General features: G+C 44.2%; 1 protein-coding gene across 5 annotated transcripts in view; it reads right to left on the minus strand.

Annotated features, from left to right (window-relative positions):
* PLEKHG1 (pleckstrin homology and RhoGEF domain containing G1) overlaps nucleotides 1-13,938 on the minus strand; it is a 356,257-nt gene that overhangs the window by 241,109 nt on the left and 101,210 nt on the right. The window lies entirely within an intron of this gene.

A 13,938-nucleotide genomic window follows, 5' to 3' on the forward strand; every position in this document is an offset into this window, starting at 1 on the left:
CTTTAACCCCTTAAATTAAATGTGAAAGTCTACACTTCAATTGCAACTCAGTTGTTTCATTTAAATCAAAATTAGTGGCATGTAGGGGACGAATCACGAAGATTCAGTCACTGTCCTAATATTTCTGGACCTCGTTGTACATTGCTAGAGTATAATCTCTGGATGCTTGTTGAGAGAAAGCTATAGAATACATATCTGTTATTAAGGGTGGTTACTTTGAATAATCTTAGTTGATCAAGCAATATTATATGGTGCATATTAACTCAAGCATGTTTTAGGGATTTTGAAGAAAAATAAATTAGTCAAAAGAAACTCCCTTGAACAAAAGGGAAAACATTAAGACTCCCAACAGATGTTGCCCTGCCTTGGTCACATCAAATCCTTGGCCATAGTCCCTGCCATTGAGTCATCGTGATGCCGCCCTCTGTATTTTTTACTGTCTTGTTCTTTGTGCCTTTTCATGAAAGCATAAAATAATGCTGATGTGACATGAACAGCAGGGAACTAGATTCCCATGGTTTAATAATATACTCTCATCTACACAACACAAATGTTCTGTATGTAAACCTTATCTAAATTTGGCCAGATTCACCCGTGTACTGACTTCATTGCTCCCTTAACATAATTAACCTTCATTCCAATTTAATCAGGTGCCCATTTTCATCCACAGACAAGGTTGGCTGCTTCTGAATAGTGAAGCTGCTTTACAAAAGGTATTAATGACAATCCTATTTCAAGTGCATTGATAATATTGGCCCGGTTCCCCTCTCTCTTGTGCAGCTGACAGATAGTAAGCTTGATTTCTCTGGCTTCAAATGCTCACTGCACTGGCTATTGAGAAAGAAAACAAAGCTAATGGCTACGGACTGTTTGGGTGTTTAAATAAAGGACGGACAATTACACATGGAAACAGAGTCCACATGAAAGGAAAGTCACATTATAATTTCAAGATGGAAGAATGGGACTCTCCTTTATTCTGCTCTTTTCACTTCTTACTTTGTAAACCTCTAAATCTTTTTGATTTTAAAGAGAGACATTATCTATAATTTGTAAATTAGTAATTAAAAAGTCATTCTGGGTAGGTAAGGCCGCTTTCACATTAAGTTTTGATCCCTCTTCAGTGGTCCCTTCAAAGCTTCCATCTGAACCCCCCCGCAATGCAGGTTTCGGACATATGTGCCGACGGGGCCGTTGACTATATGTCATGAGTGTATCTCGCTTGGGGGAGATCCAGGGTGAATCTGGTCTCAGAAAGTCACAGCGCCTCACTGCTGGCAGGTCCACTGCTGTCATTTAATAACATCTCTTTCCTTGGTTCTGTAAGGGTTAAGCACCCTTTCTTGCATGGCTGCAGGCTTTAGCTATCAATCTCAGGTGTGGCTCTTTGAGATCACTCTGTTCCCTATTTAAGTCATGTGATCTGATCACATAGTGCCTGTGATAGAAACTGAATCCTCATTTCTATGTGGTCCACTTTGGAAAGAGCCTGCTCTGGAAGAAGTCTGTCGTGTTTTATGCAGCAGTGGTGTTTGCTTCACTGAAGTCACCTAGAGTGTTTTTTCCGTTTTTTCCTTGCATGTCTATTTCTCCTGTTTGTATACCTTCCCTTGTGTTTCTGTATTGTAGTGGTGAGTCTAGTGAACTTGTCGGCCTATTCACTAGGCAGGGTGAGTTTAGGACCAGCTGAGGGAAAAATGTATCCTGCTCATGATAGGTTGAAAGAACCTGTATAGGGACACTAGGGAGCTCAGGAGTCCGCTTTAGCTGAGTTCAGGAGGTGCCTCCTCACCCTTCTCCCTAGCGGCAGGGACCTCCATTGTATCCTGACCCCTGTGTACCCTCTGGGTTGTAACATTTCCTGAGGGATTACCAGATACTAAGTAAACCTCACTAGTCACGTGCGTGACACTATAGTGGTGCAGACTGAGACACTGTTTGCTTTTTTGTGCACCATTTTCCGGAGTAATGCGCTTTACGGAGGTGGACACGCAGATGCAGTATACTACGTCTGCGTGTCCACTTCCAGAAAGTATATACTTCCGAAAATGGTGCACGATAGAGCACACGGTGACTCCTTCTACACCAGACCTGGGCAAGGGGCAGCCTGCGGGCCGGATCCGGCCTGCCTACTGTCTGTGACTGGCCCACCCGTCTTGCTGAGAGTCGGAGGCGGGCCTGAACTATGATTTTATGCCTCAGACCCACTCTCACTGCCGGGAGCTATGTATCCTGCACTCTGCCGGTTACGCCCCCTCTTGCTGCCAGTCATGCCCCCTCTGGATGCTGATCACACTCTTTGGATGCCTTCTATGGCATCTAAGCTGCTAGCCACGCCCCTTTTGCTGTCGTTCACGCCCCCTCAATGCTGGACACACACTCCTCGGATGCCTTCCTTGTCCCCTCCTTCTGCTCTGTTGATGCTGGCCATGGCCCCTTTGCCTTCCCCTTCTACCCAGGGATCCTCACGTGACTGGCTCATCTCCACAGCGGCCACTTCAAAAACGTCTGTTCTGCAAACTGAGGTAATGTGCAGCAGTAGCAGCAGGAAGAGTGCAGAGTGCCTGCAGGAGGGAGGAGCAGGGGAGCAGCACTTGTGTCTTGTCAGGTCCCCCTGTGCCTGCAATAGAAGAAGCAGACACACAGGGGACTCAGAGAAGGCAGCCAGAGGAGCCCTCGGGCTCTGCTGCTGCAGTGCTGCCTGCCTGTGCCCTCAGCGCCCCAGGGCCAGTATGAATGCCCCACTGGCTACCACTGTCAGTATGTATGCCCCACTTGCCACCACTGTCAGTATGTACGCCCCACTGGCCACCACTGTCAGTATGTATGACCCACTGGCCACCACTGTCAGTATGTATGCCCCACTGGCCACCACTGTCAGTATGTATGCCCCACTGGCCACCACTGTCAGTATGTATGCCCCACTGGCCACCACTGTCAGTATGCATGCCCCACTGGCCAACACTATCAGTATGCATGCCCCACTGGTCACCACTGTCAGTATGCATGCCCCACTGGCCACGACTGTCAGTATGCATGCCCCAATGGCCACCAGGGCCAGTATGTATGCTCCACAGGCCACCAGGGCCAGTATGTATGCTCCACAGGCCACCAGGGCCAGTATGTATGCTCCACAGGCCACCAGGGCCAGTATGTATGCTCCACAGGCCACCAGGGCCAGTATGTATGCTCCACAGGCCACCAGGGCCAGTATGTATGCTCCACAGGCCACCAGGGCCAGTATGTATGCTCCACAGGCCAACAGGGCCAGTATTTATGCTCCACAGGCCACCAGGGCCAGTATGTATGCTCCACAGGCCACCAGGGCTAGTATGTATGCTCCACAGGACACCAGGGCCAGTATGTATGCTTCACAGGCCACCAGGGCCAGTATGTATGCTCCACAGGACACCAGGGCCAGTATGTATGCTTCACAGGCCCAAGTAATGTGTATGCCCCCCACATTTTCATTGAATCTTTGTATTGTTTAAGTTACTATTTGTTTATGAAGGGATAGTATATATACTATATACAGTATTGGGTACAACGTAGCTAATTGTATTAGTCCGGCCCTCTAAAACCATCCCAATTTCTCATGCAGCCCCATGGGAAAATTAATTGCCCACCCCTGGTCTACACCATAGTCAATGATCCCGTCGGCCTATACGACCAAACCCGTTTTGCGGGGTTTTAGATGGAAGCCCCGATGGGACCACTGAACAGAGTATGAAACGCAATGTGAAAGGGGCTTAAGAAAATTGATGTCCACAGGGTGCATTGCTTTGGTCATTATCGTTGAGTATGGCCATGTAAGTTTTGAAACATAGTGATCGATCGAGGTACAGTAAGGGATAAATTTCTATAAGCTACTTTGATTTCTTTTTACCATCAATAACATCAAAGTGACAATGCTACCCCTTAGAGACCACCAATACGACTTAATACTGACCTGAGATATAAGTGAATAGCATCCTTCGATGAGTGAAAATGCAGCAGGGTGTCAGCTATAAATTTTAGCTGACACCCTGCTCCATCAGTCACCTTAGATGTTGCCACCGACCATGGCCAATTAAAAGTTTACATGCTGCTGTCAATAGTGACTATGGCATCTAGATGGTTAACAAAGTGTGGGGGCTCCCTCTTTAATAAATTCCAATGAAACAAAAGTGTCTTATCTCCAATAAAATAATTTGCTCTTTGTTTCATTTCATTTAAAAATCATCACAGAGCAAAAGTTGTCTGCTGTCGAGTTACGACTTAAAGTCTTAAGTGCAACATACACTTTGCATATTGTTTTTACATTTGAAAACCCTTTTACCACTCCCCCATGATGAGATCACATCATCAATTTAATTATATGCAACATGTGTATACATAGGATTGAGAACATATCACACTGAACACCATTAACACCCACCCCACCAAAAAAATTGAAAATATAGTGAACATTTTCAATATATATACATAAGATCATTATGATAATTAAAAAAAAAAAGGACCTAGTATTTTGTCTCATTATTCAGAAAGCTTCATTTTATAAAAAGGATTTTCCTCCACTCTCCTCTTCTTTTTGGTTTATTGATTACATTACGATTCCATAAAATCTAAATCTTGTATCTTTGAAAAATGTTTGGCAACTCCACAGGTATTAATTAATTTATTTTTTATCTCAGCAATGTGCTCAGCAATTCTGACTTTGAATCATTTAATTGTGCACCCAAAATACATTAAATTGAACTGTATACAAATTATAGCATATACAACGTGTTGTGTCACAATTAATTCATTTTTTTATTTGGAATACTTTTAACTCCTCATTTGCAAAGGTTTTGGTTCTGGTACTATATTGACATGCAGAACATTTCCTCCACAGTTATAGAATAAAGACTACGGGAAAGAATATCCTCTTTTTGCAATGAAACTGCACCCTTGTTTCAAAATCTAAATAAATCCGAAAATTAAATAGATTGAGGCACTGAGGAGCTGGAAAACGTCAAATTCAATTGGTTATTATTCATGTATTCCATTAATTCCTGTAAGGTCGCTTCATCTCCAGACCACATGAGTAATCTGTCATCGATGAAACGACCGTACCAGAGCAGCGGGTCCATAAATGGATTATTCAGAGAAAAAAATAAAACATTCCTCCCACCATGCTAGAAAAAGAACGAGGGTTTAAATTTAGACTCAATAGGGGCACCCTGAATCTGTAATATTTACCATTAAACATGAAAAGTTGTGTTGTAATAAATATTCAATTGGGATTATCAAAAATTGCTGAATTTCTTTAAAAGTTGTCATAGTATCCTGTGGTAGTCATATCTTACAAAATTTTTAGGACTATGTTATTATATAATCCTGAATCCAAAACCACCACAAAGCCCCCTTTAAATGACACACAGATTATTACAGTGCCTACAAGTAGTATTCAACCCCCTGCAGATTTAGCAGGTTTGATAAGATGCAAATAAGTTAGAGCCTGCAAACTTCAAACAAGAGCAGGATTTATGAACAGATGCATAAATCTTACAAACCAACAAGTTATGTTGCTCAGTTAAATTTTAATAAATTTTCAACATAAAAGTGTGGGTCAATTATTATTCAACCCCTAGGTTTAATATTTTGTGGAATAACCCTTGTTTGCAATTACAGCTAATAATCGTCTTTTATAAGACCTGATCAGGCCGGCACAAGTCTCTGGAATTATCTTGGCCCACTCCTCCATGCAGATCTTCTCCAAGTTATCTAGGTTCTTTGGGTGTCTCATGTGGACTTTAATATTGAGCTCCTTCCACAAGTTTTCAATTGGGTTAAGGTCAGGAGACTGACTAGGCCACTGCAACACCTTGATTTTTTCCCTCTTGAACCAGGCCTTGGTTTTCTTGGCTGTGTGCTTTGGGTCGTTGTCTTGTTGGAAGATGAAATGACGACCCATCTTAAGATCCTTGATGGAGGAGCGGAGGTTCTTGGCCAAAATCTCCAGGTAGGCCGTGCTATCCATCTTCCCATGGATGCGGACCAGATGGCCAGGCCCCTTGGCTGAGAAACAGGCCCACAGCATGATGCTGCCACCACCATGCTTGACTGTAGGGATGGTATTCTTGGGGTCGTATGCAGTGCCATCCAGTCTCCAAACGTCACGTGTGTGGTTGGCACCAAAGATCTCGATCTTGGTCTCATCAGACCAGAGAACCTTGAACCAGTCTGTCTCAGAGTCCTCCAAGTGATCATGAGCAAACTGTAGACAAGCCTTGACTTGACGCTTTGAAAGTAAAGGTACCTTACGGGCTCGTCTGGAATGGAGACCATTGCGGTGGAGTACGTTACTTATGGTATTGACTGAAACCAATGTCCCCACTGCCATGAGATCTTCCCGGAGCTCCTTCCTTGTTGTCCTTGGGTTAGCCTTGACTCTTCGGACAAGCCTGGCCTCGGCACGGGTGGAAACTTTCAAAGGCTGTCCAGGCCGTGGAAGGCTAACAGTAGTTCCATAAGCCTTCCACTTCCGGCCTTGTGACCCTCCATGATCTTGTCTCTGATGGCCTTGGAATGCTCCTTTGTCTTTCCCATGTTGACCAAGTATGAGTGCTGTTCACATGTTTGGGGAGGGTCTTAATTAGTCAAAAGAGGCTGGAAAAAGAGATAATTAATCCAAACATGTGAAGCTCATTGTTCTTTGTGCCTGAAATACTTCTTAATACTTTAGGGGAACCAAACAGAATTCTTGTGGTTTGAGGGGTTGAATAATAAATGACCCTCTGAATAAACTTTTCACAATTTAAAAAAAAAAATAAAAAAGAAATAACATTCTTTTTTGCTGCAGTGCATTTCACACTTCCAGGCTGATCTACAGTCCAAATGTCACAATGCCAAGTTAATTCCGAATGTGTAAACCTGCTAAATCTGCAGGGGGTTGAATACTACTTGTAGGCACTGTATATCCTTATTGTGTTTTAATTCTTTATTAGCCCAAGATTCCATCAAAGAAAGGTTGCTACAAACATGGTCTGCATTAGTGTGAGTATATAATTCTCCTAATTCCTTTTCTATTAGTAACTGAAATTGGTCACAAGCACTTGTCCTCTTTTGTACAGAGTAATATGATGAATTAGGAGTGTTAAAGTTACACGATCTTGACAGAAGAGAAAAATCTGATGTAGATCCCAAGGAATCAAGATCAGTAGATGTTAAAAAAGAGTAGAGCTGTTCATTACCACCTGTGAATTTTGATTTAATTTTTTAGAATTGCTTTTGAGAAATTTTACTTATTTTTCCTCGATTTATAAACATAATTCTCTTGATAGTCTTTTGTAACTCTTTTAATCTGCACGATATACATTTCAAGCTTGTTTCAATTATTTTTCATCTTCTCCGATAAATACAGTAGGTGTATTCCACTATATCATTATAAACTGTAAGTTATGTTTCCAGATATTCAATTTAAATTTTAAGATTGGTAAGCTTGGTCTCTTCATGAGATGTAATGATATTCATCAACTCCATAGACCATTTGCATAGAATTTAATTCCATTTGTCCAGAAAGACATCTGAGAAATGTGTGGTCGGTGTTTTATTTATTCTTAATCCATGTGGGATCATCTCACTCTCGACATACATTTTTAAGGAATGATGGTCCCACCACATTATAGTATTCTGGATTAAATAATTCTCCAATGTAAACATCAGACTCCTACACGTGTGAGATATATATACAGCAAATGTTCAAATGTCAAACACCTAAACTAGCTTACCATGTCATACAACCTCCATCAGGTAAGGCTGCTTTCACACTACGTCTTTTTAACATGCGTCCTGAACGTTTTTTTGCTGCAAAAGCGGAACCTGCTTTTACAGCAAAAAACGCATGCAAACGCATGTGTTACTTTGCAGGATCCTGTCACTGGATGTTTAGGGGCGGGCATTGGAGTCATGTGATCGGGAGTGATGTGAACTAAACGTGCCAGACTGGGAGCCGGCTTCTTACAACTGCGGAGGTTCGTAACCAAGGTAAACATCGGGTATACTTGCTTGGATACCCGATATTTACTTTGGTTACGAGCGTCTGCAGCTGCTAGGAGCTAGGCTCCCTGCACACGTAACCAACGTAAACATCGGGTAACTAAAGGCCCCGTCACACTAAGCAACATCGCTAGCAACATCGCTGCTAACGAACAACTTTTGTGACGTTGCTAGCGATGTTGCTGTGTGTGACATCCAGCAACAACCTGGCCCCTGCTGTGAGGTCGTTGGTTGTTGCTGAATGTCCTGGGCCATTTTTTAGTTGTTGCTGTCCCGCTGTGAAGCACAGATCGCTGTGTGTGACAGCGAGACAGCAACAACTAAATGTGCAGGCAGCAGGAGCCGGCTTCTGCGGAGGCTGGTAACCAATGTAAACATCGGGTAACCAAGAAGCCCTGTCCTTGGTTACCCGATATTTACCTTTGTTACCAGCCTCCTCCGCTCTCACTGTCAGTGCCGGCTCCTGCTCTGTGCACATGTAGCTGCAGCACACATCGGGTTAATTAACCCGATGTGTGCTGTAGCTAGGAGAGCAAGGAGCCAGCGCTAAGCATTGTGCGCTGCTCCCTGCTCTGTGCACATTTAGCTGCAGCACACATCGGGTTAATTAACCCGATGTGTGCTGTAACTAGGAGAGCAAGGAGCCAGCGCTAAGCATTGTGCGCTGCTCCCTGCACATTTAGCTGCAGCACACATCGGGTTAATTAACCCGATGTGTGCTGTAACTAGGAGAGCAGGGAGCCAGCGCTAAGCATTGTGCACTGCTCCCTGCTCTGTGCACATTTAGCTGCAGCACACATCGGGTTAATTAACCCGATGTGTGCTGTAACTAGGAGAGCAGGGAGCCAGCGCTAAGCAGTGTGCGCTGCTCCCTGCTCTGTGCACATTTAGCTGCAGCACACATCGGGTTAATTAACCCGATGTGTGCTGTAACTAGGAGAGCAGGGAGCCAGCGCTAAGCATTGTGCACTGCTCCCTGCTCTGTGCACATTTAGCTGCAGCACACATCGGGTTAATTAACCCGATGTGTGCTGTAACTAGGAGAGCAAGGAGCCAGCGCTAAGCATTGTGCGCTGCTCCCTGCTCTGTGCACATTTAGCTGCAGCACACATCGGGTTAATTAACCCGATGTGTGCTGTAACTAGGAGAGCAGGGAGCCAGCGCTCAGTGTGCGCTGCTCCCTGCTCTCTGCACGTGTAGCTCCGTGCGGTGGTAACCAAGGTAAATATCGGGTTGGTTACCCGATATTTACCTTAGTTACCAAGCGCAGCATCTTCCACGCGGCGCTGGGGGCTTGTCACTGGTTGCTGGTGAGCTCACCAGCAACTTGTGTAGCGACGCTCCAGCGATCCCTGCCAGGTCAGGTTGCTGGTGGGATCGCTGGAGCGTCGCAGTGTGACAGCTCACCAGCAACCTCCTAGCAACTTACCAGCGATCCCTATCGTTGTTGGGATCGCTGGTAAGTTGCTTAGTGTGACTGGACCTTAAGATAAGTGGTTACCCGATATTTACCTTGGTTACGAGTGTCCGCAGCTCTCAGGTGGAGGAGAGGGAGGGGGAGAGACAGAGAGGGAGGAGAGAGATAGACTGATCACGGGGCTGGTTTCTGGGCATGCTCAGTAGAGCAAGCAGGATCCTGTCTATCAGCATGCCAGCGTTCACCTGCGTTTGCATGCTGTTTAGTCAGGATCCAGCAATTTGCAGTACTTGGACGCAGCTCAAAAACGCTACAAGTACGTTTTTGAAAGATGTTAAAAAACTGCAACTCGCTGGATCCTCACTATAACGCACGCAAACGCAGGTGAACGCATGTTAACGCGAGTCCATTGCAAATGCATTGAAATGAAAACGCATTTGCACTGGATCCGTTTTTGCGTTAAAAAAACGTTCAGGACGCATGTTAAAAAGACATAGTGTGAAAGCAGCCTAAATCAGTGAAAGTTTCTCAATACAATTAATATCAACCACAGTTTAGTGAAGATCCATAACAACAATCTTATATATATATATATAAACGTGGTAAGTAGATAAACCGACAAATAGTGTAATAAACCAAGGAATTATATCTGCTAACCATGAAATATTATTCATTGCCACATATAGGTCCAGGGATCCAGCCTACCCGTCGGCAGGGTACAAAATGATTTCCAATATCTCAATAGTATCTAAAAAAAAAGATTTTTTTCTTCATTTAATTAAAGTAAAAAAAACTGAACAAACATGGCTAAAGGGCGGGACTGGGTTCTCAGACAGAAAAAAAGTTGTATAACAATCAAAAGAATTAGCTTTCACTTTATATAAATTGTGTATTTTTTAGCTAGCACATTTGCAATGGTGTTCCAGCAGTCTTTTGAAGCCAGGTCCCTGGCTTCCCATACACAAGAAGGTTTTAACCGCACATTGAGGTATATTTGGTTCGGGAGCCGATAAATAAGAGATTACCATGATTTGGTAATCGGGTAGTAATGAAATGACCAATACATTAGCAAAATATCTTTTTTTCTTTTTTCAAATAATTCCTAGCAGTCATGCAATGTCACATATTCAATTTTTTTCAATTTTTCATATGGCTAAGTGTATTTTTCATTCTTTATGTATTATAGAGCAGTAATGCTTATTCATATTTCTCCAAATTAGGTGTGCAGCTATCACTATGTATAGATTGTGTATTTTTTAGCTAGCACCCTGTTCACATTTACAATGGTGTTCCAGCAGTCTTTTTGATTGCTATGCAACTTTTTTTCTGTCTGAGCACTCAGTCCCGCCCTTTAGCCATGTTTGTTCAGTTTCCTATATAGCCAGGTCCCTGGCTTCCCATGCACTAGCAGGTTTTAACCACACATAGAGGTACATTTGGTTAGTGACCCGATAAATAAGAGAGTACCATGAAGTGGTTATCGGGCAGTAATGAATTGATCAATACATTAGCAAAATATCTCTTTTTTTCAAATAATTCCTAGCAATCATGCAATGTCACATTTTCAATTTTTCAATTTTTCATATGGCTAAGTGTATTTTTAATTCTTTATGTATTATAGAGCAGTTATGCTTATTTATATTTCTCTGAATTTGGTGTGCAGCTTTCACTTTATATAGATTGTGCATTTTTTTAGCTAGCACCCTGTTCACATTTACAATGGTGATCCAGCAGTCTTTTTGATTGTTATAAAAGAATATGTTCAGACACACTTTTTACGAAACCATGCAATATTATTCATAGTAGACTAAGACAGAGAGGCTATAATTAAAGAATCCTGAGTAACGTAGAACATAAGATTCCTAAAACCACTTGGAAAGAATGGCAATATGGAGGGAGATCAACAGTTAATATCATTAACAGTAGAAATAAAACTGAAAATAAAAGCAACAATAGTAACACAAATATAAATGTCACATTACATAGTAATCACACTTGTGTCTGTTGTGCTCAAAAGTTGTGTGACTCATTTACGATAGTCAGTGTGGGGGGAGGAATAGTACAGCGGAGATAACAGTGTTATAAGAGGAGGAGAGCTGATGGAAGGATTTATACTGCCATATGACAGAGCTAAACTCAGCTGTGCTGCTTCTAATCATGCAGGAGATTAGACCAGGAGATCAGAGATGTATCGTTACATCTCACACATTGATGATCCTAAGCTGCTTTGGGGGCTTGTTCTTTTCCTGCTATTGCTGCCTATTTATGATTGGGCAATACACACAGGGAGAAGCAATAAATATTATACACTTCACTCCTTCAAAAAAGGAAGGGTACTCAGATAGGATACCACTCCTTAAAGGGAATCTGTCACTATATTTGAGCTATTTAACTTATTAATATGGACATACAGGTAATACATTGCTGAAAATAATCTTATCTGTATGCCTCATATCAGATGGCTTCTTGTTGAAAAATCATCTTTTATTCCTTTATGTTAATGAACTCTTCCAGGCTATGGGATCTGCCTCCACACTTCATTAGCCTAGCTATCTCCTCCCATTAGCATCACTATGTCCCTGGAACATCTGCTCCTTGTCCCAAAATCCTGCACCTTTGCCCTTTATTTTCCGACATTATAGTTTATTTTTCCGCCCTCCTATGGGCATAGGTTTCACGTTCCTTCTGCGCAGGTGCTAGAGAGCACTGCTACTGGGAGAGAAAGCAGCTCACAGGATTCTTTGGGGCAGTCTTTAAACTGCTCTAAATTATTAGGGTGCACTCACACATGCTTGTGAAAGTAGATGCACTGCCTGATTATTTTTATCACTCAGCACACAGAATCACAGAGTTTGTCCTATGTTAATCTTAAACATTAAACATTGGATAAGAATACGACATGACAATGTTCACCCCTCTCATTCTTAGATACGTCATTTTCAGTGATGTGTGAATTAATCTGTTAGACTATGATTCCAAATGCTGTCCGAAGAAAATATCAAACAGCAATCAGACATTTCACACTGAAGTGAAATTCAACCTTACCCTATGAGCAATGTTCTTCTAGTAAAGACTATAATTAGCAGTAAATAAAAAGTCTCAGCTCTCTGGAGCCAAACAGTAGATTTTAAAAACAACAAAAAAACCCAAACAAACGAAAACAGCACTCAGGGGAGCATTAGGAATAAAATAAGAGCAAAAACTGTCTCCTTTTTACCTGGTGACAGATCCTCTTTAAAACTATGGCTTGTGCACATGTAAAGCGGGTTGATAAGCTAAGGTAAACATCAGGCTTGCACAACATAAGGCCTATCGAAGGATGTTGTGAGGTCCGTGGAGAGCCGAGAGGCCCAGGAATTAATATTACTATATTCAGCCCCAGAATTGAGGGAGAGGAGTATGTGTCGCGGGCAGGGAGGACGCCGTCGCTGCTACGCTCTCGCTAATGCTCGGGTCCGGCGCTGCTGCGGCTGCTCGGTGGCTCGAGCGGTGGGCCGGATCCGGGGACTCGAGCGGCGCTCCTCGCCCGTGAGTGAAAGGGGGGTAGTTTGGTTTGGGGATTTGGTCCGTGACGCCACCCACGGGTTGTGGTGAAGTTGGGCACCACCGCTGCTGGTGACGGGGATCCCGGGAGCAATGGTAGGGAGCAGCTGGGATGTTGTTTTCCCCCTCCGTGGGTAGGGGTTGGTGGTCCCGGGGCCCGGTGAGGTGACGGGGAGGCAGGGTTAGCAAGGTGCAGGGTCGCCTGGACGGCGCAGCGCGGTGCCGGATGGCACGGTTGTACTCACTCAGCCACAAATGTACGCCAAATCTCTGGTAAACCAAACGGCTGGATGGACGGGTCCCACAGCCGTCTGCTGTGACTTCTCCCGGACGGTTGGTGGTGGCTGCCTTTCCCTGCACCTTTGTGTATGTTCGATCCCGATGGCTTCCCACCGGTAACCCGCTCCACAGCGTGTATATGTGCCGGAGGAGCCCTTTTGCCCGCAGGCTCTGGCCCTTGGAACTCTAGCTGTGGCGGTAGCTGTATTTCCTTTTGCTGGTCGGACGGTTGCCTTCAATCGGGTCTTGGCTGTTAGGAAACCCCTGGGGTTCCGGTCACTGACGGATATGACCTTTAATGGCGACTCCAAGCCTGGTCGGGATCCGCAGGCCCTGCCTGTGTGTGCTGGCTTTACTTCGCTCCCCGGTTCGGTACCGGCGGGTCACCGCCCGTCCCCGGTCCTACGGTTTCGCATTGATTCGCCTCTCCTGCAGACTGCCACCACCGTCTGCCAACCTTGCTCTTGGTGCCCGGGCCACACACCCGGACACGGTGAGTTTACTCCTCACTTCTCACTCCTCACTTCACTCCTCTCTCTTCCACTTCCCTAACTGATCTCCCTTCCTTTTCCCGCCTCCAAGACTGTGAACTCCTCAGTGGGTGGGGCCAACCACCTGGCTCCACCCCACCTGGTGTGGACATCAGCCCCTGGAGGGAGGCAACAAGGATTTTGTGTCTGGCT

The sequence above is a fragment of the Anomaloglossus baeobatrachus genome, chromosome 3 (assembly GCF_048569485.1).
Source record: "Anomaloglossus baeobatrachus isolate aAnoBae1 chromosome 3, aAnoBae1.hap1, whole genome shotgun sequence".
NCBI classification, from domain to species: domain Eukaryota; kingdom Metazoa; phylum Chordata; class Amphibia; order Anura; family Aromobatidae; genus Anomaloglossus; species Anomaloglossus baeobatrachus.